Here is a 6,708-nt window from a genome sequence, read left to right on the forward strand (position 1 = left end):
CACTACCATGTATTTACCCAAGGGATACAAAAATACTGATTTGAGTGTGGCACATGCACCCCAATGTTTATAGAATTATTATTAACAATAGCCAAATTATGGAAATAGCCCAAATGTCCATCAGCTGATGAATGGATAAAGAGTTTGAGGTATATATTTACAATGGAGTATTGTTCAGCCACGACAAAGAATGAAATCTTGCCATTTGCAATGACGTGGATGGAGCTGGAGTGTATTATGCTAAGCGAAATAAGTCAGAGAACGACAAATACCATATGATTTCACTCATAGGTGGAATTTAAGAAACAAAAGAGATGAACATCAAGGAAGGGAAAAAGGCAAACCATAAGAGATTCTTTTACTATAGAGAACAAACTGAGGATTGCTGAATGGCTCATGGACATGGGATCGGCTAAAAGGGTAATGGGTATTAAGGAAGGAAATTCTTGTGTTGGGCACTGGTGTTATATGTAAGTGATTAAGGACTAAATTCCACTCCTGAAGCCAATTTTTCACCATATCTTAACCAACTACAATGTCAATGAATACTTGAACCAACCAAACAAACAAACATAAAAATAAAATGTCCTTAGAAAATCAGAGCCTGACACGGGGCTCAAACTCACAAGCCGTGAGATCATGACCTGAGCTGAAGTCAGATGCTTAACTGACTGAGCCACCCAGGCACCCCAAAATGTCCTTTTGTATATTACCTATTGAGACTTAATTGCAGAACATTGACCATTAAGGGTCACGGGAATAAATAGCTCACAGCACACTAATTCATCTGCCAGTGTTCATCTTACTAGCTCACACAAACTATACCATGTATCCTATAGTACCATGTAGGATACCATACCATGTATCCTTCATGCAGCATATGTGCTAGGCTAAATAATGGCCTTCAAAGATATCTGGACCCTTATCACTGAGACTTGTGAATGCTACTTTAGATGAGAAAAGGTACTATACATAATTTATTGTCTTAAGAAGATTATACTGGATTATCCATGTAGATCCTAAATATGATCACAAGTGTCCTTATAAGAGGGCAGCAGAAGATATGACTGCAGAGGCACAAGGCAATGTGATGATGAAGCAAGGTGCTACACTGCTGGTTTTGGAGGTGGAGGAAGGGACCAGAAGTCAAGTAATACAAGAAATGCAGTTCTAGAAGCTGGAAAAGTCAAGGAAAATGGTTCTACCCAGTGTCAGAGTGAAACTGTTGGATTTATTTTGGCCCAGTGAAATTGATTTTGGACGTCTGAATTACAGAGCTGTAAAAGAATAAATGTATGTTTTTTTAAGCCACCAGATATGTGTTAATTTGTTATAGCAGCGATAGGAAACTAATGGAATGTATTTCCCAATTTTCCCATAGTTCCAGCTGCTTTCTTTTGAAGGTTCCAGAATTTGTTGTTGCATTTCGTAGAGGGAGTATACTATAATGGTTAAGAATATCTATCCTAGAGGGGCGCCTGGGGGGCTCAGTCGGTTGAGCATCTGACTTCAGCTCAGGTCATGATTTCACGGCTTGTGAGTTTGAGCCCCACGTCAGGCTCTATGCGGGCAGCTCGGAGCCTGGAGCCTGCTTCGGATTCTGTGTCTCCCTCTCTCTGCCCCTCCCCCGCTCATGCTCTGTCTCTCTCACTCTCAAAAATGAATAAACGTTAAAAAAAATAATAAAAAAAAAGAATATCTATCCTAGAGCCACATTGTATGGATTCATATCTGGGTGTCACTGCTTGGAGTACACCTCAGTTTCCTTATTTGCATAAGCACATGTGGTTCCTTCGAGAATTAAATCAATTAATACATGTAAATCAATTAAAACAGTTACTGACCCTGAAGTATTCATGACACTTTAGAGGGGCCTGAAAGCCTTATATTTGCTTCTACCAACGCAGCTAAAACAAATAATAATTTTCAATGGTATACTGATTGTGGAGGCTCCCCTAGCCACAGAAAAGGTTTTGCCAACAGTTAAGAAATCCAACTCCTTCCCTTCCTGAAAATTTTGACCAACCACACAGACATTGAAATCGACCGTATTATGAAGGACAAACTAGACTTCACTTTTCCACTCATGGAGAGAGCTCTATTTCCCCTTTTGTAAAGTGAGGGCATGATCTTGCATATTTTGCATTTACTTATCTTTATTCTTCCTTTCCCAACTTATTCCAAATACCCAAATCAAATCTTTCTATGTGTGTAATTTATGTGTATTATATTAGCCAAATTTATAATAGCAAAAATATTTTCTAGTTATGTATTAGATAGAGTTAACAATTACAATACTTTTGGATATGGGGGCCCTAATGGGAGGGCACAACACTGAGATTCTGATAATCCACCATAAATCTCCATTCATTTTGTAAATTTAAGGGCAGGCAAAACTTTGCTGTGCCTTTGTATGTTTAGAAGTCCAGCTACATGGAGTTTATTTAAACTAAGCGCAAAAGGTCATAATGTTTTCATGCAATACATATTTGGTTCTTTAAAAACAACTGTGACAAATAACAGAAAGAATTCCAGAATGCTACACTTGTGATCTATACAAAACACCAACATTTTGAACTGTACATAATTAAAGAAATGTCTCAAACACATTGCAATACTGTACTGCATGTACTATATAGTACATAGAAGCATGCCTTAGGTGGGCATAGGAATGCAGTTTAAAAAAGGAAAAGAAATATCACATTGTAGCTACTCAATTTCTTCAAAATCACTGAGCAGGAAAAGCAACATTGAACTTCCACAACGTCTATACAGTACCCAGACTTAAATCAAGACTCTCTTCCTCTATTTTTGGTAAACAACTGCATGGTAAACTTAGATGACTTTTCTCCCTGGATTTTACCTGGTAGTGGCCTTTTATTTTATTTTATTTTATTTTATTTTATTTATTTTTATTTAAAAGAGGGCAGGTTTGGCACCTTTATAATGATGTCATCAATGTTAATATCTCTTGGGATCTCGGGAAGATTCATATTCTTCACAGCTAATACAGTACAGGCTGGAGCTCCCACTAAGCCAGCCACAGATTTCTCCAGTTTATTTTGTGCATCAATCTGTGTAACAGTCTCATTCATGTTGGTCTCCAATACCACTCCCCCATCACCCTTTCTGCAGGAATATTGTGAACCTTGTCTACATGAAAACTTAAATCCAGCTCACAGAAATTTTCAAAACATTTGTCTAATGTTTCCATAAATAGTTGAATTAGATCTAAAATGACAAGTTCGCCTTCTGAAAAATCCACACAGAAGACAACATATAATGTTGCATAATAGCTATAAATCAGTTTGTTGTCAGATCCTCCAATTAACAATTCTCTTTCTAGGAAATTACAAACATTTTCATTGCTCTTAGATACCAAATGGAGTGTGTCCCTGATGATTTGCTCCGGTGTATCTTCACCGTAGGGCTGGTAGAACTTGGTAAGCCACTGCTTCCCATAGTTATTGAAGCTGAGGATCACCTTGATCATGGCTGAGCTGGACGACTTGGTGGGTGCTGGGGGCCAGGGCAGGGGTGGGTACACAAGCCTTGCTTCAGGATCTTGACGGTAATCCTTCCAAAATTTGGTTGTTAAATGGAGAAGTCATGGGAATAGCAGCCCCTTTCTCTAAATAGGCTTTATATAATGAGTTTCAATCATTTAAGACTCCATTTAATATACGATGGAACATATTATTTACGTTAACTGGAGGAAGGTGTCCATGAAGTCCCATTTTGCCAAGACAATTTGTAAGTAACAAAGACTCAATTTAATATTATTACTCACTGAGGCGGGGTATCCATGACAACTATGGGATATTTTAGAGCAATGAGTACTATGGCAATGGGGAATTTACACAAGTCTATAGCTACTGTGGTTAAAATGTGGCATACCTGTATGTCCTCTGTTATATGTTCAGGAATTTCCCAAAGATTACAGGGACTATTTTGTTTATCTTTAGCTGGATCTTGAGGTGTAACTGTCATCCGAGCCTCAGTATTAATCAGTAATCAGCCATCAGTATTAATTTATATCATAAAGATTTGCCATTTGATGCATTTTCAACAATATTTATGGTTAATTTAGAACCTATATTGTTCAAAGTGTATTTGTAGATTAGAAACTATATTGTACAGTATTTGAATTGGTGAAAAAGGCAACATCTCTTTATCTTTTCTCAGCTTTATTGAGGTATAATTGGTATATAAAAAAAATGCATATTTAATGTATACAATTTCATTAGTTTGGACATCTGCATATATTGGTGATGCCATCACCACAATCAAGGCAATAAGTATTCTATCATTTCCAAAAGTTTCCTTGTGTCGCTTTGCTTCCACCCCCCACACCCTGTAAGGAAACTTAACATGAGGTCTACTCTCTTAAGGAATTTTAAGTGTTTAATACCATATTATTATCTATAGGTGCTGTGTTGAACAGATCTCTACAGCTTATTCATCTTGTTCAACTAGCTATTCACATTGAATAACAACTCCCCATTTTCCCATCACCCATTCTCTGACAACCACCTATCTATTTTCTGCTTCCGTAAGTTTAACTTAAGGAAGGTACCGCATTTAAGTCAAATCATGTAGTGTTTGCCCTTCTGTGACTGAATTGCTTTACTTTGCATAATGTCTTCCAGGTCCATCTGCGCTGTTGCAAATGGTAGGATTTCCTTTTTCTTTACACCTGATTATATGTATACATAAATCTACATAATCTTCATCCATTAATATGTCATAGACATTTGGGTTGTTCCCATAGCATCACTAATCATTGGGGAAATGCAAATCAAATCCACAATGACATATCATCTCAGACCTGTTAAGATTGCTGTCATCAAAAGACAAGAGGTAAGTATTGGCAAGGTTGTGGAGAAAAGGGAACATCTGCTCACTGTTTGTGTGAAGGTAAATTGGTACAGCCACTATGGAAAACAGTATGGAGGTTCCTTAAAAAAATAAAATAAAATAAAAATAGAAAAAAAACATATGATGAATCATTCCCAATTCTGAATATTCATCCAAAAGAATTAAAATCAGAACCTTCAATAGATCTGTGAGTCATCATATTTATTGCATTAGTTATAATATTTATTTTACTTTTCAGCATATAAAGTCTTCCAGTGAATTTAAGGTTTCATTTATTAAGGCTTCATTTATTTTTGCTCTAGTCTTATTATTTCCCTTCTTCTGCTGACTTTATTCTTTGTTTTTTTGTTGTGTTTCTACCTCCTTTAAATGTAAGATTAGGGTTTTTTTTATTTGGGAGGGTTTTTTTTTTTTTTTTGCTTCCTTTGATAATCTGTATTGCCACATTCTTCCCTCTTATTTTTTCTTTTCTTCAAGTATTTATAAAAATTAAATTCCAGTTAGTTAACATACAGTGTATTATCAGTTTCAAGTGTAAAATTTAGTTATTATCACTTTCATACAGCACAGAATCCATTTACCCCTCTTTTTTCTTTTCCCCCTGTATCCATGTGTTTTGTTTCTTAAATTCTTTCTTTGACTTATCTATTTCACTTACCATTATACTCTGTAGCTCCATATGTGTCATTGCAACTGATAAGATTTCATTTTTTTTTATGGTTGAGTAATATTTTATTGGATGTATGTATCACATCTTTATTCATTCATCAGTCGACAGACACTTGGGCTGTTTCCATAATTTAGCTATTGGAGATAAGCTGCTATAAACATTAGGGTTCATGTATCCCTTTGAATCAGTATTTTTGTATTATTTGTGTAAATACCTAGTATTGCAATTTCAGGATAGGAGAGTAAGTTTAACTTTTTGAGAAACCTCAATACTTTTGTCCAGAGTGGCTCTACCAGTTTGCACTCCTGCCAACATTGCAAGAGGGCTACCTTTTCTCTACATCCTCGCCAATACCTGTTGTTACCTTTGTTGTTGATTTTAGCCATCTGGAAGATGTGAGGTGACATCTCTTTGTAGTTTTGGTTTGCATTTCCCTGATGACCAGTGATGCTGAACATCTTTTCACATGTTTGTTACCCATCTGGATATCTTCTTTTGAAAAGTGTCTATTCATGTCTTCTGCCCTTCTTTAAATTGGATTGTCCAGTTTTGGGGTGTCGAGTTTTATAAGTTCTTTTTATGTTATGGATACTAGCTTTTTGTTAGATATGTCCTTTGAAAATATTTTCTCCATTCAATATGTTGCCTTCTGTTTTGCTGATTGTTACTTGGTCATGCAGAAGCTTTTTATTTTGTTGAAGTCCCAATAGGTTACTTTTGCTTTCGTTTACTTTGTCTCAGGGGACATGTCTAGAAAGAAGTTGCTACTGCCGATATCAAACAGGTTACTGTCTGTGTTCTCCTTTAGGAGTTTGATTGTTTCCTGTCTCACATTTAGGTCTTTCATCCATTTAAAATTATTTTTATGGTTTAAGAAAGTGGTCAACTTACCTTCTTTTTCACTTTGCTGTCCAGTTCTAGAAATTTAAAATAAAGTCTTGGAAAATATTCAGCCCTAAGAATTCTGAAAACTCCAACATATTCTTAGCAATGTGAACATAATGGGCAGAGAGCAAATTGGCAACATAAGAAGTTCCTGAATTTCTGTCCTGTGCAGACTCACTAAATATACAGCTACACAAAATAAATTAATTCTTAGGCAAATCTAGAATGTAGCTAACTGATTCCTACACACTGGGCAACTGAGAAAACATTTATAT

At 36.0% G+C, this 6,708-nt stretch overlaps 1 pseudogene; it reads right to left on the reverse strand.

Annotated features, from left to right (window-relative positions):
* Positions 1-2,912: 2,912 nt before the first annotated feature.
* On the reverse strand, positions 2,913-3,493 carry LOC122235531 (annotated as a pseudogene).
* Positions 3,494-6,708: the final 3,215 nt, after the last annotated feature.

This window comes from Panthera tigris, chromosome X (assembly GCF_018350195.1).
Source record: "Panthera tigris isolate Pti1 chromosome X, P.tigris_Pti1_mat1.1, whole genome shotgun sequence".
Taxonomy (NCBI): domain Eukaryota; kingdom Metazoa; phylum Chordata; class Mammalia; order Carnivora; family Felidae; genus Panthera; species Panthera tigris.